This window comes from Trichosurus vulpecula, chromosome 3 (assembly GCF_011100635.1).
Source record: "Trichosurus vulpecula isolate mTriVul1 chromosome 3, mTriVul1.pri, whole genome shotgun sequence".
In the NCBI taxonomy this organism is placed as follows: Eukaryota; Metazoa; Chordata; class Mammalia; order Diprotodontia; family Phalangeridae; genus Trichosurus; species Trichosurus vulpecula.
In genome coordinates this window covers 426,362,667-426,385,556 of record NC_050575.1, presented here as the reverse complement: position 1 = coordinate 426,385,556, position 22,890 = coordinate 426,362,667, and positions in this window count along the sequence as shown.

The window sequence follows — 22,890 nt, the reverse complement described above, 5'->3', positions numbered from 1 at the left end:
ACAGTGTTTGAACTGCCATTCTTTTTCTTTTGCTGGCTGATCTTGCTGTCAGCCAAACCCAAGAGAGGAGGGCTGGGGCCTGTAATGTGATCAGACAGAAACGGGGGAGGAGAAGTCAGACAGCCAACGGAGTGGGGTGAAGTGAGGGGAAAACCAGGACATGAGTACTTCAGCATTTTTTTTCCTCTAAGACACAGGAATAGTCTATCATTGGGATGTCTGGTGATGTTATTCATCTGGCAGTAGATGTGTCTGATTTAGAGAGAAAAGACAATGAGGAGAGGAGGAAAAAAAAGTCCAGAGCACTAACTCTTACTAACAGGTAATCAATAATTGAAGGAATACGGGAGACATGTGAGCCTGGAAAGGTTATATAAAACACAACTGTGAGGCACAGTTGTAGAGACATTGTGTGTGTGTGTGTGTGTGTGTGTGTGTGTATGCACATGTGTGCATGTGGTTGTTTTTAAACTTGTGGACCCCTTCCTCTAGACAAAGTAAATCGGGTACTTAATAACCATTTATGTTTATGTGTGTGCATGCATGCATACATGTGTGAGTGGGGGGTAGACAGACACACAGAGAGCATCAGAGAGACAGACATAAAGAGACAGAGAGAGAAAAGAAGATATGAGAGAGAGAGAGAGAGAGAGAGAGAGAGAGAGAGAGAGAGAGAGAGGAATAAAAAGGCTTTTCCATTTCCATTCTATCAAGCCAATATTAGTTAAGCTTCTATGAAACCTACTATGTACAAACCTCTTGTCGCACGAACTGCTTTGGAAACAAATAAGAAATGACTTATAATCACTGTCCCCATGTTGTTTACCAAGACAGTACAGTCAAAACAACCCTGAGTTTGGTGACACAGGTTCTGTTTTAAAACCCCAGTCTTCCTACTAAGTTCTTATTAGAGTTTTTGACAAGGCATTCAATTCCTCTCTGCCTCTGGTTCCTCATTAGTAAACTGAAGGGTTTAGTGTAGGTGATTACTAAGTTCCCTTCCAGCTCAAAATCCATCCACATATACTTGGTTCCTGTCTTCTCAACAAGATTGTAAGACCCGTTGGTGGCAAGACAGTACCTTGGACAGAGCAGAGGCTCTGGAGTCAGAAGCCCTAGGTTCATGTGCTAACTCCAACTTTTAAAGTAAATGGCTAAGGACAAGACACTTATTCTCCTTTGACCCCAGGTTTATTTTTTTTAATCTGTAAAAGAATTAGGGTCGGGGTGGTGGGGGAGCAGCATATGCTGGGTGGCCTTTGGAATCATTTCCAGCTTTATGTACATGACCTTGATCAAGCCACTCAATGTCCGTAGGCCTCAGTTTTCTCATCTATAAAACAATGGGAAGGTTGAGGTGGCTTCTGAACTTGTTTTTTCTTAAAGATCTTTTTAAGTATCAGAATAAAGGTACCACAACACACAGTCTTCTTCAAGAAATCAATGTGGGTCAGGCCAGCTCACTTTCACCTTTGTCCTAAATGGCTCTTTTTTCTTCCAATTCCTCCAAATAAAGTTGAATTAATTTGGATTCTGGTATTTCATCATGAAAAATGGATTGTTAGAGGTAGAATGGTCCTAGAGATAATCAAATGATGAATCAAATCCTTTCATTTTATAGAGATGGTAACGAAGGCCCAGAGAAATTAGAGACCTTATCTGCTGTCATACAAGTAGTAAAAACTGCAGGAACAGGAATTAAACTGAGATTTCTGCCTCAAGTCACAAGTTCTCTGTAGTAACTAGGCCATACCTAGAGACCATCATATTTACTGTACTGCAAAGATTAAGTCAACTGCAGTCACAAGCGTTTAAAATCCAATATAAGTGAGGAGATTATAAGTGAGATCTCAGGTGTCCTTGAGGATTGCAAGGCAGATTAACTTGTACATCTTTGTACATACGTGTACATCCTTGACAAATGCAATTACTACAAGTCTTCAAAAATCATGAATCAGAGATTTATGGATGAGGAAACTGAGGCAGACAAGAATTAAATCACTTTCCCAGAATTGAACAGCTAGTAAATCTCAGAGGCTAGATTTGAATGGTGGTCTTCCTGATTCTAGGCTCAGGACTCCTTCAACTACAACTGATAGTTGGTTGCCATTGGAAGACGTTTAATGTAAAACACTTAAGCAATGGTGTAGTGAGATTGATTTTTTTGCGTGTGGAAAAAAAATTGATATTTCATTATTGAAGGGACAGCTGACAAACATTGAACAAGGGAAGCTTATTAATACAGACTTGTACATAATACTGGATTTTGTCATAATTTTTAGGTCAGATCCTGTTCTTTAAATCATAAAAGTGACATTGACATGGACATCGAATAGGGTATATGAGAAGCAATGTGGTGCAGTGGACAGTGTCAGAGTCAGGAAGACCTGGGTTCAAGTCCTGCCTTTGATATTTACAAGTCATTCAATCTTTCATTGCTCTATGGAGCTCCCTGGAATGATGATAATGTGAAGAGAAGTTGCTCATCTAAATGGGTAGAGGAATTACCTCACTAGAAGTTCCTTAAAGCAATAACATGTAGTCTTTTTCTCCAACACACCCAGTCTCCTAACCTCTGTCCAAAAAAAAAGTTTGTACATTTGTTACATACTATGTCACAAACATTTTTATGGTAGGCAGAAAAAACAAAAAGGTATCAATTCTTAAACCAATCAGTTGTTACATGTTTGGTTCGAACTTGTTTCTTGGCCTAGATAGAGGTTCCTCAGGGGATAAGTAAGATGATCTAGTAGTCCTATCTCTTTGAGATTTTGCCACATATTGTTTTGATCTATGTAGTCAAAGGCTTTACTCAACGGGATGCAAAGAGTCAAAAGACAGTCACTACCTTCAAGGAGCTCACAATCTAATGAGAAGCTCACAAAGTAATGAGAAGCATTTATATTTAGTGCCCCACTGAAATAGGCTTATTTTGTATATAATTTCCTACTTTCTACATGCTGTAATTCCTTCCACATAGAAAACAAGTTGCTCGAAGGCATGAACTATGTCTTTCCTTCTTTCCTTCCTTCTTTCCTTCCTTGTTTCTTTCCTTCCTGCCTTCCTGCCTTCCTTCATTCTTTCATTCCCCATAAATGTTCACTATGAGCAGCTAGGTGGTGCAGTGGATGGATCACCAGGTCTTGAATCAGGAAGACCTGAGTCCAAACTCAGCCTCAGACACTTACTACCACTAACTGCGTAACCCTGGGCAAGTCACTTAACCCAGTTTGCCTCAGTTTCCTCACCTGTAAAATAAGCTGGAGAAGTAAATGGCAAACCACTCTTGTATCTTTGCCAAGAAATCCCAAATGGGGTCATGAGGAGTTGGCAATGACAAACAAGTGAACAGCAACAGCAGCAGAAGCTGCCTCTCTTAATAATATTCAATAAATCCTTTTAAATCTGGGGCAGCTACATGGTTCAGTGGATAGAGCACCCACCCTGGAGTCAGGAGGACCTCACTTCAAATCTAGCCTTAGACGTTTGACTCTTACTATGTGGGTGACCCTGGGCAAGTCACATAACCCCATTTGCCTTACCCCCAAAATCTATTAAGTCCATAAAGCTGAAGTAAAGGAGTACTGGGTATGGTAGCATAAGGGAAAGGATTCAAGAGATCTGGGTACTTGCTCTGCTGTGAGCTGGTCATGACATCTTTGGCAATCAATCTACCAATCTGGGCTTCATTTTTCCTTGTTTGTAAAAGGATAGGGTTAGTCTAGAAGGTCCTTATCATTGATTCTTGTTCAATGAATGAAATATGAGTTCCTAAACAGCAGGGTCAGAATAGGGTTTCCATGATGACTATCTGAAAGCATATATGTTTGTCCTTATGTTTCAAACAGGGAATGCAAGGGTTTTCTAAATTGATTCTAAACTTGCCTTGTGTGTGGTAATGGGGGAACATGTTGTCATCCATCTTTCTCTTGAGTGTTTCCCTTTCCTTTCTTCACATATTTTCTTTCAGACTGTCAAATTTAGTTGGCCAGCAATTCACTCAGTTTGATTGGAGTAAATGAGAGCTCTGACCACTTCTCACCAGGTGCTTACCATCCCCAATGGGAGAGTAGGTAGATAAAGGCAATGAGATGAGTCCACAGTAATATTGCAAAACAAATGTAGGCATATTCATCAGCTATTTTGCCAAATTCCATCTGCAAAAAATCCCAACATATTTCATTAGCCAGAGATGAGGTCTCAGGGAGAGGATACCTAGGTTCGAGTCTTGTTTTTGACTGATGCTTCTTGTGTAACCTTAAGGAAGTCACAAACATTCTATGTCACTGACAGTTTTCTAAGACATATTCTTTGCCATATTAGTTTTGTTTTCCTTCCAGTCGGTTATTTCTTATTTATGCTCTATATAGCTTGTTTATATTTTTTTTGCATGTTGTCTCCCTTGTTAGACTGCGAAATTTTCAAGGGCAAAGATTGCCTTTCATTGCCTGGCACATAGTAAGTAGATACTTAAAAATGCCTATTGACTAGGTAACTATTGACTAAGGACAGAATACATATGAAGGTCCCTTTCAGCTCCTGAGATCCTGTGATATTAGGATAGATAATCTCAGGATTCGAACATAGTACTAGGGAGGAAATGGGGGACCCTTTTCTCTTCTTTGTACCAATTTTCCATAGTAGTGAGACAGCACGGCATAGTAGCCCTTGAAACTAGAAACACCACCATTCAAATACCATCTCTGGCACAAAATGGCTGCGTGACCCTGGGTAAATCACTTAACTTCTAAGAGCTTTAGGAACGTATCTCAGAATATAAATGTCAAGCAAGGCACCAGATCGGGAAGTGGTTCTCTCATGTAGGAGTTCACTACTACTGATGAAATCACAGATCCAGGTTCGTGTCCCATTTTTCATGTTGACCTCTATGTGCACGTGTTGTTTCACTGACTGACTGTAAGCTCCTTGAGGCCAGGGACTACTTTCGTGTTTGTTTTTGCATCCCTATGTACTATTATTGTTGTTGCTTTTACTGTTTCTATTATGGTTGTCATTAGTCCCTGCGCCTAACGCAGTACCCGGTGCATAATCAGTGCTTAACGTATACTTTTTGATTGTTCGTTTACTGAAGAATATTTGCGGGTCTTCATAGAGAGGGGTGGTTTTTCCCATTAGGAGGACCCCGTACCAATAAAGTCTTGGGTTCAGCTCCAATAATACAATAGAAATACACAGAACTATGATCAGGCCCGGAGGAGGCACAGTTTATAATATCAGTCAGTGTGTTTTCCTCAGATGTGGAATTTATGAAGGTGAGTATACGGATGTAAAATTGGTTAGGTACAGTGGAGACAGACCCTTCGTAGCCCTATTTTGGAGTAGGGCAGGGCGATGACACGGTAATCCTTGGGCTAAATGAAAACAAGGTCATGAATCTGATACAAAACAGAGTTTGTAAGAATCTTAAAAGGCAGTAAATTTAGAGGAGGGAAATTAGGTAGAGAAGGGACTTGATTCCATATCACATGAGGATTGGTTGAACAACATGGGGATGTTTAGTCTGGAAAATAAAAGACTAGAGAAGTGGGGAATGATAGCTATCTTCAACTATTTGAGGGTCATATGTGGAGAAGGGATTAGACATTCTTTTTGCCATCAAAGGGCAGAACCAGCATCAAAGTGAAAAAGTGCAAAGGGTTAGCAAAGGGTGAAATAGACATTTAGGCTTATTATAAGAAAAAAAATAAGAAGGGTTGAAAGACTTTCCTTCATGGCAGAAGGATTACTTAGATAAAATTTCAGAGGAAAGAAAAGTCTGAGAACACAATGGAAGTAGATCTGAGAGGGCTTGAAAAAAAAAAAACATTGGTGAGGATTTAGAAAAGGTTGACATTTTTTATTGTAATCCAATGCACTTAGTAGGCTTCTGATTCTGACTCAGACCACTCCCAAAGGAGTTGGGGTCCTTTCCAGCAATGAGAATCACAGCCCCATCTGTGGCAGCCCTTCTTCTGAGACTCTGGTCCATGTCCTCCCATATGTTTATTCCAGTCTTCCACCCAATGTACTAGGAGATTTCCTCACTTTCCCTTGCTACCTAAAGTATACCGGTAGGACAGAGAAGCTGTTCATTGGTTATCCACCAACATCCCATCTTCTTTTTCCTGTCACGCATATCTTTCAATTGAATCAGCAAATGTTTATTAAGGACCTGCTATGTGCCAGGTATTAGGGATACAAAAACAAAAGTTAGTCACTGAATTCAAAGAGTTTATATTTTTTCATTAGAAATGTGTATATATTTACACACATATGTACACATATGAAATGCATATATATAATATACATACATATACATATACACACATATAGAATTTGAGATTTGTGTGTATGCACATGTGATTCAAAACAGACAGATACTTTTAATTGTATGTATATATGTATAAAAGCATATATTCCATGGGTGATATCCTTTATTGCAGTCATCCGTATTTCAAATTTACATTTTGAAGCCTTCTTAAATATACCCTATGTGCCTCTCCATTGCTCCCCAAGTAATATTCAAATTTATTTCTCTTGAGACCATAGGGTCCAATGATGCCCAGACATGCAACAACTGATAGAATTATTAAGGACATAGGCCTCTGGTGGATGGAGAAATTTGGGGTCACTAAAATAGCTTTGAATTCATCAAAGAGCATCCAGCCTACTCTCCCCTGATATAGTTTTTCTCCCAGCATGTTGTCCATTTGCAATTTCTGTCCAAGTTTAATATGGGATAATACCTGGTATTTTTTAAATCTAATAATAACTAACTGCATCCTCCCCCAAAGCTCTTTCTGACCACCTTTCCTGTTCCCAGACTCTGCCTCCGCTGTCCAGACGGCAATCTTATGAAATTAGCAAACAAATTGGGAAAGCTTTTGCTTTTGACAAGAAACATTTAATTAGCACTGGCCAGATCTCATGTCTCTGGGACTCCTCAGCCTAATCTCCACTTTTGATGGAAAATTGGTGCTGATTTCATGGTGACTGCCTGGAAAAAGTTGACATGTTTCGTGGGCATTTCATGGATTAGAGAAAAGTGCAGAGAACAATGATTTAATTATCGTTCCATAATAAAATCTCCATTTGCAAAAGGCAGCCTCTGTGTGTCAGGGCTGAAAGGTGGCCCCATTTATTATCTGTTGTAATTGCTCTTTTCCTGCAAATATTCCCCAAGAGCTCCAAATAGACAGGCCTAATGGATCCTTCCAAGACACAGTGCACAAACTACATGAAGAATAGCCTACCACAGCCATTCTTTGTTTGTGCATTGTTGGTTTAATTGCAAAGTTTTTGCAGCTACATGGCTTGGTATGATTTAAAAAACAGTGGATTTGGAGTCTAAGCCCCTGGGTTTCAGTCTGGGCCATCACACTTAGAACCCATGTAAACTGTGACTTTATTCTCTCATCTAGAAAATGATGGTACTGGTATTATAACTCCTAAGCTTCCTTTTAGCTGTGACATTGTGATCCTATAAGCTTTAATCACTGTGCTATAATGTGAAGAGACAATGGTAGTATGCTGAAGAAAGGTTTACTTGGTGATTGATAAACTGGAGCATCTCCTTTGGGACATGATCAAAACCAGGATGGCCTTCAAAATTATGCAACATAAGTCAGAAAAGCATGGTTCCAATCCTGCTTGTTTCACTAACTACACATGTGATTTGGGCCAAGTCACTTAGCCACTGTAGTTCTCAGTTTCCACATCTGCAAAGTAAACTGCTTGGACTAGATAACCTCCAACATCCGCTCCAGTTTGAAAATCATCCCAATTGAAGGGACTGGGCAAATTTAGGTGAGAAAAGAGAAGATTTAGGTAAAGATATGGCATCTTTCTTCACCTATTTGAAGGCTATTACAGAAGAGGGATTGGTTGAGGGCCTATCTTAGAACATTTAGTTGACATTGAAAAGTATCTAAGCTTCATGTAAGCAAACAACAAAACCATTTTAACAATTAGAAGAGTCTCAAAGTTTAGTGAGTTGTCTTAAGCAGTAATCGGGGCCCTCTTCAGTTGAGGTATTCAAGAAAAAGCTGGATAACTAATTTTCATTTATAATGTAAATGCCATATGGGTTGGACTAGATAGCATCATACACCCATTCAACAGTGAAATCTATGATTCTGTAAATTTGCAGATAGAAAGTGTGACTTCACATCCCAAACTGGCTATTAGCATATTATGTTAGGTAAACTAGTTAAACCCTAGGAGTTTCAGCTTTCTTAGTAACTTATTCTCTTCCTCAGAAAACAGTAACTCAGCTTCTTAGTAACATGGCAATAACTGTATGTACATCCCCTACTCACTTACCCATCAGCACTTCTGGGGGAAAACAGGCTGCAAAACCTTTAAGAATAGTTAGATCTTAGGAAAAGTGAGAGATCTTCCTAGTGAGATCTGTGCTTAAAAACCAACAAAAATCTGTGGTGGCCAGTGTTACTCACCTAGCAAAAGAAGAGCATTACCTACTTGTGTGGTGACCTGTGCTTTGGACTCATATCTCCATGTACTCCATTTTCTGCAAATCTTTAGGTCTGTCTTTATTTTAAAGGAATCAGTAAACCTGAAAGCCCACCCCTTCATAGTACTTTCCACTGAAATCATTAACCCTAATTGAGACTTTCGAGCCTTCTTTACAAGACTCTTCCAGTCTTTCTTTTCTTCAGTTATTCCTTAAACCCACAGGTTGATTGAATTTGAAGATTTCAAAAGACTGGAATTTGAATATTAAGATGGTAGTAATGTGACTTCATGTACATCATTTAACTTCTACCCTTACCAGGACTGATTTTCCTTATACGTAGAATAAGGATTTTGGACTCAACTTCAAGATGACATCCAGCTCTATATCTTCAACCATATGATTCAGTACTTTCTATCTCTGAGTAATATTTCTTTCATCTACAACCTGATGGAGGTAACACAATAACCTTTCTAATGGTCCTCTGGGCTCACATTTGTATAAGTATATATAAAGTCTAGTTTTGTTCATACCATAGAGGGAACTGGTGTCAGGGAGCTGAGCCTGGAGTTGGGATGGCCTGAACTCCAATCTGTCCTCAAACACCTACTAGCCTTGTGACCGTGGGCAAGTCACTTTCTCTGCTTTAGTTATTTCAACTGTAAAACGGATTTTAAAAAGAACACCTTCCTACCAAGGTTGCTGTGAAGATTGAATGAGGTAATATTTGTGAAACCACTTAGCATAGTGCCTGGTACATAGTAGGTATTAAATAAATGCTTCTCCCTCCTACTGCCCATTGAATAGAGAACAAAATCCTGAGCCTGTAATCCAAGATTTGCTTCAGTCCTATCCCAGTAAAATTTTCTGTCCTTATCTTGTATATTTCCTGAACTTTAAAATCAAATTGACTTCAGTCAATATAGATGTGCAGTTCTTCAAACATCCATTTAACTGTATTTTGCACCTGCAACACCATGTAAGCCATTTTGTTGACATTAACACCCCCTCCAACATTACTACCATTCTTGCTTAGCAGAATACAACCATTTTTCAAGGCTTACCCCAACTGCTGTCTCTTATATGACATCTTCCTTTGTCATTTGCTTGAATTTTGGCCTGAGGATGTCAGTCCCTGAGCTCAACCTTGAACTTCACTACTTAGCAAATATTTTGGTCACCCTGAAGTATACTATTCAGCTGCCTTTGCTGTTTAATATTTTCTTATGTTTTAGGCTCACATGATATATATATATGTGTGTGTGTGTGTGTGTGTGTGTGTGTGTATATATATATATATATATATATATATATATATATATATATATATATATATATATATATATATCAGCTCCTGAAGTATGGCCAGGCATAAGATACATAATGGGCTATATTTATAAATCATATATTTAGATCTAGAACACCTTTTCTCATTGAAGTAATCATATACATGTCTGTTAGTTTCCTAGGCTAGCCTACAAACAAACAACTAACAAAATGCACATTTAACCCGCAATAAAGGACCTGAGAAATTATCTAACCCAACCCACATTCAAAAGAGTAATTCACATTACAACACACACAACAAATCATTATCCAAATGTCGATTGAACACCTGACTGATATCAGTAACATCTCGTCTCGGATCCTGCCTCTGAGAGTTACTAGCTGTGTGACTAATGATAAGTCATAAAGCAAACATCAATTCCCTTATATGTAAAATGGGCATCATAATTCAGAGAGTGTTTGTTTCATGGTAATATTGTGGAGATAAAGGGGATGATGTGTATAAAGGACTTGAAAAACTCTAAAGTACTTTATACATGACAGCTGGTATTTGTCCAAATTCTGTCCTGTTAAGGTCTATTTGGATTATGATAATCTTACCTGATCCAGTTCGAACTTGGATTTGTTAAACTCCTTCTCTGTGCAAGACTTTAGAGGTACAAAGAGGAATAGGAAAATTAATCAATTAACATTCATTAAGTATATACTAAGTGCCAGGCACTGGCTTACAAGACTTTCCATTCTACTTAGAAACGCAAGGAGTAGATATATAAGGTATAATTCACAGGTAGGTGGCACAGTGGATAGAGTGCCAATCTTGGAATCAGGAAGACTCATCTTCATGAATACAAATCTAGTCTCAGGCACTGGATAAGTCACTTAACTCTGTTTGCCTCAGTTCCTCTTCTATAAAATGATCTGGAGAAGGAAATGGCAAGCCAATCTAGCCAAGATACTGGCAAACATGATTAAGTGACTTTCCAAGAAAACCCCAAATAGGGTCACAAAGAGTCCAACATAACTGAAATGGCTGAATAACAACTCATGTAGACAAGCACAATAATATGAAAGAGAGGAAAATTGTACAGAAAACTAAAGGGATATATGTGGATAGGTCGCCCCATAAAAGATAGTACCTGAGTAAAGCTCGGGGGGAAAAAGTTAGGGATTCTAAGAGGACAAGGGAGTGAATTCCAGCTAGGTGCAACATCCACTGTGTTAGCTAATTTTCCTAACTGTGCCACGAACAGATTTGACTAATTTGCCCTTCAGTCTTTTATCCAAGTCCTTAAAAATGTGGAGCTGCTAGAGAAGGTAATGGCAAAGTTCTTCATTATCTTTGGCAAGAAAACCCCAAATGGGATAACAAAGAGTCGGGCGTGATTAAAATGAATGAATGGCAACACTCCTTATGTACTATAACCTTTGCATGTGTCTTTCTAGTGATGTTTATATTTAAAACTACAGGATTAAAAACACAACAAAAGAGAACCCTGAAATGTGTACAAGGTATGCCATCTAGCACTCAGCTGATCGAGGACTAAAACAAGGTGGGAAAGCAGCTGAATCCTGTTTCTCTGGTAAAGGTTGGACATTCCTGAGTCAGCATGGTGTCTTCAGAGGCATGCATATAACCTCTGTTGACATAAGATGAAACCGTTTCAAAATGACGCTTATCCAAAATATTTCTTATGACTATAAGCCACTGATACTATGAACATCTTAGAACCTCAGTTTCCCTATTTAAAAATGTGAATGATTAGGAGGCTTACACTACATATCTCAAAGAACTGTAAGAAAAGAAACTGGCAACTTTAAAGGGATATTGAAGAATGAGCTAAGATTTTTATAGCTGGCAGGCAAATGTCACTCTAGTTCTGTGCCTTTCCCAAAGCTTCAACAGATGTCTCCCTTATAATGGTCTTCAGCCCTTTGTACTCTCATTGCCAAATAATTATGAGATCTAAAATAAACAGTGAATAGGGCCCAATGAAAGCTGATGGAATGATAGCTTACCAAAGGACCGAAGCCGTGTGAGTGTTTACCTCCACCCCACCCTTCCCTAGTGCCTCTGACAGAGGCAAGACTCCTCTTACATGAACAATACTTACACAGACAATACTTACATGAACAATGATAAGATTTACCAGTTTTATTTACACATGAAAATATTTGATTCTGGGCTCATTACTTAGGGGCCACATTCTAGCCTCTATTCTGGGTCTTCTCTAAACCTGTTTACACAATATTTTCAAACCATACCGTAGGGTGAAAGCAGGCCTTCCCCCTCTCCACCTTCCTTTTCTAGCTTCAAATTATGTGTTTTCTTCAGGAATCCTAATTTAAGTTCCTTGAGGGCAGAGACTGACTTGTATTTTTTCATTTCTAACCCCAGTGCTTAGTACTTTGCCTGGCACATAGTGATTTAGAAATGTTTCATTCATTCATTTGCTTTAAGTGAAGGTACCATTGTTGTCACACGATGAAAATGATGCTTGTCTGAAGTAATTCTCCAACCACTATAAATCTGTGACACTATGAGTGTCTCTCACAGCTTCTGATTTCTTATCTAAAAATAGTAGTATGAATTCCCTGACTTCAAAAGATCTGTAAGATGATAGATTTAGAGCAGAAAGGGATCTCATAGGCCTTTTAGTTCAAGCCACTTATTTAACAAATGAAGAAACTTGGGTCCAAATGTAAGAGATGACTTGACCAGGGTCCCATAGAAAGCAAGTAGCAAGTTTGGTGTTTGAAATAAGGTCCTCTGCCTCCAAATCAAGGTAAATGTACCTAGGGATTGATGGTGCTCCCTTTTCATTTCCCTTTCATGTTTATTGTTCATATGTTTATTTTTATAAGTATGGTATCATCTGAAAGAGTTGTTGTTTGTCTTTCGTTCTTGAAGAGGACCAATGATATCAGAAAGGTGATATCTTGACTTGCAAGTGAAATGAATTTAAGTGAGGCAGGTCTGTGCAAAGTCATCAGCCTCACTCTCTCCTCCAGAGTCATCAGAGTCCAGTGGTAAGACATAGGTCAGGATGACTAGTGATGGTCCTGGATGCAGTGGGAGCCCTTAGCCTTTTTAAGCTGAGGTCTTCCTCAGGTCTCAGTTTCTCTGAGGCAACACCCATTCAGTAATTAGTACCTATGAAAAAGTATAAGCTCCTCAAGGGATGGGCCTGATCCCTTTTCGTCTCTCCATTCCCAATGTTTATCACAAATTCCTGATTCATAGGACATTTAAGAAATGCTTACAGATTGATTGATATTTTGAGTATTAAATATGATAGCACATGTAAAATTCCTTTGTTAATTGTACAACAGAATGCATCTGTGAGACATGATAAAGGCAATGAAGGGAGGTGTAGATGTATACTAGCCCTTTAACCTTGGGAAGAAACTTAAGCTGTGTCACAATTTCCTCCTGTACAGTCGGGGTGGTGGTGGTGGTGGTTGTGGTATAAATTAAACACAATAGCCTCTGAGCTATAAGGTCATTTTCAGCTCTAAATATTTCATCCTACCATCCTGTGAGTATGAGATCAATTACTGACTCCATCCAAGGAACAGCCTACCTCACTTTGCAGATTCTCAAAATGAAAAAGTTGACAAGTGGGTGATAAATCTTTAGCCAGAGGATCTGAATCTCTCTCTCTCTCTCTGTCTCTCTGTCTCTGTCTGTCTGTCTGTCTCTCTCTCTCTCTCTCTCTCTCTCTCTCTCTCTCTCTCACACACACACACACACACACACACACATACAATGTTGACCACTCTGTAATATAGTTGTCATCTGTATCAGGAAGATGTAGCATGAGGAAGATGTAGTGTGAATTAAAAGGTGTATATCAGAAACACAGGAGAATGAGATAAGGTGGATTTTTTTTGAAATAATATTAACCCATATTAATTTGTGATCCATTCTTTTCCTTATATTTTGTCAAGACTTCACTCCTTAAATGGTAAGCAATCCCTATGTCATTTACTCCTTAACCAGCTTGGGCTAAGACCTACCCAAATGTGACTTTGGCTTTGACCTATCTTGTAAACCAAAACCTGCCTAAGCTGGTTCTCTACCAGGGATATGACTCTTTGTCCTCAATTTTCCCCTCTTCAAAGTTGGAAGTAACCTGGTCTACAAAGGGAAGGCTAGGCTAGGGAGGTCTACACTGGGGTGGTTTTTCTAGGCCAGATTGCTGAAGGCAGCTTATTCTCATGGCCAGACCACTTTTCGCAGAAGCTTCTCTTATGAGAACTCAACCCACCTCCTCATTAAAATGTTCATTTATTGGGATTGCTTTACCCTTGCCAGAGGAGGGCCGAATGATGTATTATCTGACCAATCAGAAGGCTCACTTGGATTTAAAGGGTCCTGTAACCCTAATTTGGTATCTTTGGTAACCAAGAGAGAATAATGAACTCAGTTTCTTGGTTATTACTATCCTAACTAATAAATTGATTAATCATGCTTGAAAGTCTCTCAGAATTTTATACACATTATCTATTGATAAATGGCTAACGTTGCAGTATGTGAGTCTACAGAGACACTATTTGTGCCATAACAAAGAAAATATATGAACAAATTGCCAATTTTCTCTTAATGACCGCACCTAGTGGGCTTTTCTCACTTCTCATCTTTCTTGAACCCTATGAAGATTTCGATACTGTCAAACACCATGTTCTCCTGTGAACTCTCTTCTCTCTGTTTTTATGGCACTTCCACCTCCTGGTTCAGTTCCATGCCTGATCTTTTTGTCTCAGTTTTCTGTTCTAGATCTTTATCCAAGTTATTCTCATCACCCATGGGTATCCCCAAAATATGTATTCTGGATCTTTTGTTTTTCTTACTCTACTTTCTTATTTGATAAACATACAAGGATTCAATTATCTCCATGCATAAGATTACTAGTTCCTTATATGCCTAATTTCTTTCCTCACCTCCAAACTCTCTTCTCCAAATACGTCTTAAATATCTTGAACTGGGTACCTTGTTGGCATACAGAATACAGAACTCATTGTCCTCCCAAACACTACTTTCTTACAAACTTCCCTATCACTATTGAGAGTGTCACCATTCTCACACTCACCCAGGCTCACAATCTCAGTGTCATCTTGTGCTCCTGACTCAGACTCATCCCACATACCCAACCTGCTAACAAATCTATTCACACAGATGCAATCCTAGTTCAGTCCCTCATCACTTCAAACCCAGTCTATTGTAATAGCCTTTGTTTGGACTCCCTGCCTTAAGTCACTCCCCATTATCTTTCCTATTTAATTGACAAATTAAATTCCTCTTATGGAATAGCTCCAGTGTTCCCTTATTAGCCAAGATCAAACACAAGACCTTTTTTTCTTAATATCTAAAAGTGTTCATGTTCTAGCTCTGTGCTACTTTCCTAGATTTCATGGATTTTAATCTCCTCCACATAGTCTACAATATAGCTACATTGGCCTCCCTGCTGTTTCTCATACAACACACTCTATCTCCTGGCTCCAGGCATTTTCACTCACTGTGTCCATGCCTGGAATTATCTCTATCCTCATTTCTGATTTCTGGATTCCCTCATTTCCTTTAAGGCAAAACATATATTTCTCTTTTTACAGTTATTTCTTGAAAGCCCTATACTTCCCCATTGCTGTTCATTTAGATCTGAGATTACCCTCTTGTGTGTCTATATCTGCAACTATATCATCTCTATCTATATCTGCATCTCTATCTATATCGTTTCATAATATGGGCTCTTTGAGGGAAGAGAATATGCTTTTTGCCCATTTTCTTTGTATCCCAAACACTTCACAAAATATTTTGCACAGTGTAAGTTCTTAATAAATGGTTCTGAACTGGCATGAATTTGAAAAAAAATCACTAATAAAATCATTACAACTAAGATATTTGGATGTTAACAGAAAAGATGGAGGGAGGGAGGGAGGGTGGGAGGGAGAGAGAGAGAGAGAGAGAGAGAGAGAGAGAGAGAGAGAGAGAGACTTCCTAGAAATTATAAACCATTTCTAATTACATTGTACTTTGTCTCTTAGCAATTTTGTACCATTCGGTTTGGCTCAGTGAGTTTTTCAAGTGATACCAGACTGATTATATTAGAGAATACTACAAATTGGATAACCAAAAATCTCCTAGAGAGCACTCATAAAATGACATGGTTGGATGGAAACCTGAACAGATGGGCTAACTCTACCAAGTGTTATATTAACCCTGCTGTTCTCAGACTCACGGCCAATAACACACTGAAAAAGTACAAATCTAAAAATAAGACTCTCAAATATAAGATGCTCAAGCTTTTTAATATATGAGGAGGGATTTAATGGACAGACATTTGTTGACATGCTGTGCTCTTATTAATATCAATATTCCATGAGTGTAATAGTGCTTTCTCTTCCCCAGTGTTCTGGGCAGATAAACTCTAATGGAGGGTGGACAGAATGGTGGGAGAGAACAGAGAAGGCTCTCAGCATGTTACCAAGCATATTGACAACCACTACACCATTAAATTGAATGTACAATCTGTACAATGAATGTACTATATGATGGTTGCCACATGACGTATGATAATGATAAGCAGAATGAACACTAGAGTGAAATTTACAAGATTGACAAAGAGACACATAATTCTACAAAATGCCAAAGGCTTTGACTGGTCAGAAATTAAAAAGAAAAGCTTATTATCAAATATCAGTACCGCCATCGTCATTATGAAATTACAATTTGTCCTCATGGAGAAGTAAAAGTGGAAAGTGGTTTCTATTTCAAATGTTCAGATGGAGGGAGGGAGGAAGGGACAGGGAGAGGGAGAGAGGGAGAGGGAGAGGGAGAGAGGGAGGAGGAGGTGGAGGAGGAGGAGAAGGAGAAGAAGAAGAAGAAGAAGAAGAAGAAGAAGAAGAAGAAGAAGAAGAAGAAGAAGAAGAAGAAGAAGAAGAAGAAGAAGAAGAAGAAGAAGAAGGGAGGAAGAGGAGTAAAGAGAGGATAGGGAGATGCACAGATAGTGCGCCTAGTTGATAACAGTAGAGATGAGACACACCATAGGGACAGCAAGAAACATTCAGGTCAAAGAACAGGAGAGAATATCTTTCACTGGGGAGCAAGTATAGGCAGAAAAGATTGTTAATATCATCAGAAGTCTTTGGTAGCATTTTGACATTAGGAGAATGATTTGTTTATATACAAGTTTCTTACTGGTGTGTCCACCCTCTCCAATTATGGTATATACTTTTTTATAAAGTATTATCCATTTTATTTAATTATTGCTATTTTTATGCTTTTTTCAGTAATTGTTCTGATTTTGAACTAATTGTGACTTGCATAGGAATAATAAAAATAAGTGTAACAATGCCAAACCAAAAGGTATTGTTTTAAGTGGATATCTAGCCTCAGAATCTTTTGTGTATGGCCTGGTTTTTCTGGTGTCGCCATGTGTATGTGCAAGGAGCTGGTGCCTGAAGTGTTACAGTTTCCAAATGCATTTTTTTCTGTCTGAGCTTTAACCATAAACTGAAGAGGTTGGACTACAGTCTCTGACATTTACACATTTCTATAATAAACAGATTGTTTACAATGGGCTTGTTTCTAATGGAAAATGTCTTGAAAGGGCATCCCATGGGAAAAGCTAAAAATGGCATTGTGTGTTACTGATCCTAATCTAAGGAGCAGCATATCTCTTGATAAAATGTCCACTGTACTATCTCAATATTCAGAGAATGACTGAACTCATAGGAAGGGTTATGAGAAGTCAAGTTAAAAAGTTTCTTGCTAAAGATATGATTAAGCCCTCATTTTGTCTCAGTGACTTGGGGAGGTGATCAACTTGATATACTCAGCCCTGGTGAGACCATATTTGCATTATCCTATGGAAAATATCTTCATAAACAGGAGAATATCCAGAAAAGGCCAGCCATAATGGTGAAAGAATTCATTTATATTTATCATGGTATTAGGGAGAACTTTTTTCTGTTTCAAAATTTTAAGGGCGATCCCTCAGAAGAAAGAATCATTTATACTCCTTAGCTCCAGGGGGCAGAACTACGAACATGGATAGACATTTCATTTAGACTTGTTTTCTTGAAAACAGCAACAAAAACCAAGAAGTGACAGCAACAAATTAAAAAGAAGGGCATGGGTGGGACCTTTATAACAGAGATACCCCAAAGTGGAATATCTGGAGATTCCAAGTTTTTTTTTCCTCTTTGGAGAACCTCATCACTAAATTCTCAGGGATGCTGCCTAGGAGATTTTTGTTAAGGTAGATCTTGGACTAGGTGACATCTGTTGTTCATTCATGTCTGACACTCTGTGACCCCAAGGGCCATACTGTCCATGAGGTTTTCTTTACAAAGACACTGGAGTAGTCTGCCATTTTCTTTTCCAGTGGATTAAGGCAAACAGAGGTTAAGTGACTTGCCCAGAGTTGCACAGCTAGTATGTATCTGAGGCCAGATTTAAACTCAGGTCTTCTTGACTCCAGGCTTAGGGCTTTATCATTGAGCCATCTAGCTGCCCCAGGTGACTTCTGAGGTTTCTCCTAATTTAGATTATGTGTGGGCTGGCCCAAAAGCAGGCACGTATTTAAAGTTCAAGCATTTACTTATCCCTATATGCTATATGTATGTCTATACTTATGTCTATGTTAATTTCTATGCATATCTGTAGATCCATATCTAATATAGAGATAGGGAGAGAGAAAGAGACAAAGACAGACACAGAGAGAGGCAGAGACAGAAAAACTGGAAGTTCAGGGTACAGAATGGTAGTCTAGAAGACACTTTGTTATCCTTCTTCTCATGAACTCAACTAAAATTTGCTTGCTTTCCCAAAAATAACTTTATGCAAAACAACCTTGAATGAGCATTGCTTTCAGAGAAATACTTTTTAAATAGAATACATCCTAGATCTCATGATAATCCACGGGTAAATTGTTACTTCAGTCTGTGGGGTGACATCATACATGCTATGAAAGCAACAATTAAGGATGTTTTGGTCTTCAAGGAAGACCCTGAAACCTTTCAATTGTTCTAAGGCCATGCTCTGTGACTTAGAGCTATTCTGTTTTGTCAAAAGTGAAAACACTAAAACTCCCCTAGGGAGATGCAACCGCTGACATTTCTTTTACTTGGAAGTTTTAGGTCAGCCCTTTATAATCACTGAAGAAGGTATCTTTTGTCAAGGAATCAAACCTACATCCTACACACATCCAGGTTGTTTAGCATAAAGGGAATAGACAATATGCTGTACAATATAAAATACCAGATCTTTCATCCCAGCTCAGAGTCCTTGGAGCAGTGTAATGCTTCATGCGTCCCATAGTCTATCCAAGCCTATGGTGCCATATCCATTCAATAACAATAAGGCTTGCATCATATCACTTCCAAGATACTTGTAAGAAAATTATTTTATATTGTAAAATGCTATAAGTAATACAAATAACTGTTATATTAGGACAGATTATATGCATACATACAAAATATAGGAAGTTATTTTGTTGGATGAGAGTCAATAATCTTTGTAAGGAGCTTCGATATCCTTAATGTGTTATGTATATATCAGTAATTAGTAACACAATATCTAAAGCTGTTTTTTTTAGCTCATGATGATAAATACCTGTTTTGATTCTGTCATTATTTGTTCTCCTATTCAGGTGCTCTTAACATTGGTGAAAACTGGGAAGAGAAGTTTCTCATGAAGTTTAAGGTAGCACCTGTGCAGTTTTCCATTTTCCATTCTATCCATTCTCTCTCTCTCTCTCTCTCTCTCTCTCTCTCTCTCTCTCTCTCTCTCTCTCTCTCTCCGGCTATCTCTCTGTGTCTCTCACTGTACCTCTGCATATGTGTGTGTGTGTGCAAATTGCCTTGAACGTAGAGTAAGTGGATGAGCACATTGGGAAATAACAAATAAAAAAGCTGGATGGTGAATGTTTTAAGTGATTGGCTAGAGAATTAGAAATTTATTTTGTTAGCAGTACCTGTCAGACAGGATCAGAGAGCTGGCACAGATATTGACATTAAGCCTTCCCTAACCTCCCAGTTTTTCACCCCCTCCCAAACTCCCTTGTATAAAAATATTATTTTAAATCATTATTTATTTATTTAATATTTTTAGTTTTCAGCATTAATTTTCACAAGAGTTTGAATTACAAATTTTTTCCCCATTTCTACCCTCCCCCCACTCCAAGATGACATATATTCTGATTGCCCCATTCCCCAATCAGCTCTCCCTTCTGTCACCCCACTCCCCCTCATCCCCTTTTCCCTAACTGTCTTATAGGGCAAGATAGATTTTTATGGCCCATTGCCTGTATATCTTATTTCTTAGTTGCATGCAAAAACGTTTTTTTTTTTTGAACATCCACTTTTAAAACTTTAAGTTCCAAATTCTCATCCCTCTTCCCTCCTGTTTGATTAAGCTAAGTTAGGGTCAGATTCAGATTTGTGCTGGCAATAAGGCATACTCCCAAAAGAGCAAAGTTTTTATTGAAAGACAGGGGAAATACTCTATTAACCCCGCAACCACATTATTTAACAGTGGCAAAGATATAGACACAAATACACAGAGGCAACACCTGTTCAGAGGCAAACTGCCTGCCCAAGGTTTCTGCAAGCTGGGGAATCTCTCTCTTCTCTACAAATGCAGTGACATGGACAAAGGACACACATACAACATACAAAATACAACATACATATGTTCACCACCTACACCAAAGCTTTTCCTAAGCTGGAAAATCCCATCTTTTACAGCCCCCTTGGTGAGTCCCTTCTGAATGCAGCCCCAGGCCAAGTGTCCTCCCCATGGGTGAGGTGCCAATGTGCCTGTCCCACGTGGTAACTTTTATAGGGTCCTGAGCAAAGAAGGTTTTTTTCCTGCCAGAGAGGGGAGCCACCTCCCCCTGCCCCCACCTCATTCCTAAGAACTGGCTCTTCAGGAATGTTTAGGAATTATTTCCTATGCTTTGTCTTGGGAGTTTCCTGTTATCAGTCTCCAAGCTGGAGAGTCTGCAAAAGGGGGCAGGGAGCTTGACACATATGTGCTGAGCTTACACTGTAATATGGAAGATCTTCTCTAATGATTTATCATTCACCTCTCCACCCACCCTCCCTAAGAAGGCAAGCAATTCAACATAGGCCACATGTGTATCATTATGCAAAACCCTTCCACAACACTCACTTTGTGAAAGACTAACTATATTTTCCTCCTTCCTGTCCTATCCCCCTTTATCCAATTTTCTCCCTTAACCCTGTGCCTTTTCAAAAGTGTTTGCTTTTGATTACCTCCTCCCCCATCTGCCCACCCTTCTATCATCCCCCCTTTTTATCTCCTTCCTCCTTCTTTCCTGTGGGGTAAGATACCCAATTGAGTGTGTATGTTATTCCCTCTGCAAGCCAAATCCGATGAGTGCAAGATTCACTCATTCCCCATCACCTGCCCCCTCTTTCCTCCCAACAGAACTGCTTTTTCTTGCCACTTTTATGTGAGATAATTTACTCTATTCTGTCTCTCCCTTTCTCTCTCTCTCAATGTATTCCTCCCCCATCCCTTAATTTGATTTTTTTAGATATCATCCCTTCACATTCAACTCACTGTGTGCCCTCTGTGAATTATACACATCATCTTTCCATGTAGGAATGTAAACAAAACAGTTTAACTTTAGTAAGTCCCTTATGATTTCTCTTTCTTGTTTACTTTTTCATGCTTTTCTTGATTCTTGTGTTTAAAAGTAAAATTTTCTATTCAGCACTGGTCTTTTCACTGAGAAAGCTTGAAAGTCCTCTATTTTATTGAAAATCCATATTTTGCCTTGGAGCATGATACTCAGTTTTGCTGGGTAGGTGATTTTTGGTTTTAATCCTAGCTCCATGGATCTTCAGAATATCATATTCCAAGCCCTTCGATTCCTGAATGTAGAAGCTGCTAGATCTTGTATTATTCTGATTGTGTTTCCACAATACTCAAATTGTTTATTTCTGGCTTCTTACAGTATTTTCTCCTCGATCTTGAGCTCTGGAATTTGGCAACAATATTCCTACAAGTTTTCTTTTTGAGATCTTTTTCAGGAGGCAATTGGTGGATTTTTTCAATTTCTATTTTATTCTCTGGCTCTACAATATCAGGGCAGTTCTCCTTGATAATTTCTTGAAAGATGATGTCTAGGCTTTTTTTTTGATCATGGCTTTCAGGTAGTCCAATAATTTTTAAATTATCTCTCCTGGATCTATTTTCCAGGTCAGTGGTTTTTCCAATGAGATATTTCACATTGTCTTCCATTTTTTAAATTCCTTTGGTTCTGTTTTATAATATCTTGCTTTCTTATAAAGTCACTAGCTTCCACTTGCTCCAATCTAATTTTTAAGGTAGTATTTTCTACAGTGGTCTTTTGGACCTCCTTTTCCATTTGGCTAATTCTGCCTTTCAAGGCATTCTTGTCCTCATTGGCTTTTTGGAGCTCTTTTTGCCATTCGAGTTAGTCTATTTTTTCAGGTGTTATTATCTTCAATATTTTTTGGGTCTCCTTTAGCAAGTCATTGACTTGTTTTTCATGTTTTTCTCTCATCATTCTCATTTCTCTTCCCATTTTTTCCTCTACTTCTGTAACTTGCTTTTCCAAATCCTTTTTGAGCTCTTCCATGGCTTGAGACCAGTTCATGTTTTTCTTGGAGGCTTTTGTTGTAGGCTCTTTGACTTTGGTGACTTCTTCTGGCTGTATGTTTTGGTCTTCTTTGTCACCAAAAAAAAGATTCCAAAGTCTGAGTCTGAATATGAGTCCATTTTCACTGCCTGGACATGTTCCCAGCCAACTACTTGACTCTTGAGTTTTTTCTTGGGGTATGACTACTTGTAGAGTACAGAATACTTTGTCCCAAGCTTTGTCCTAAGAGGGGCTGCCCTGTTGTTTTCAGAGCTATTTCTACACAGCAAGCTCTGCCACACCAGCGCTCCTCCTCCCCCAAGAACCGCCAACGTGGACTGGACTCAGATCTTAAGCAGGCTCTGAACTCCTGCTCTGATCTGCCACTTAATTCCTCCCACCAGGTGGGCCTGGGGCCAGAAGCAACTGCAGCTATAGTTCTGTCCCCCGATCTGCACCACCTCTCCTTCCCCTGGGGTGGTGGCCACACCGCAAACT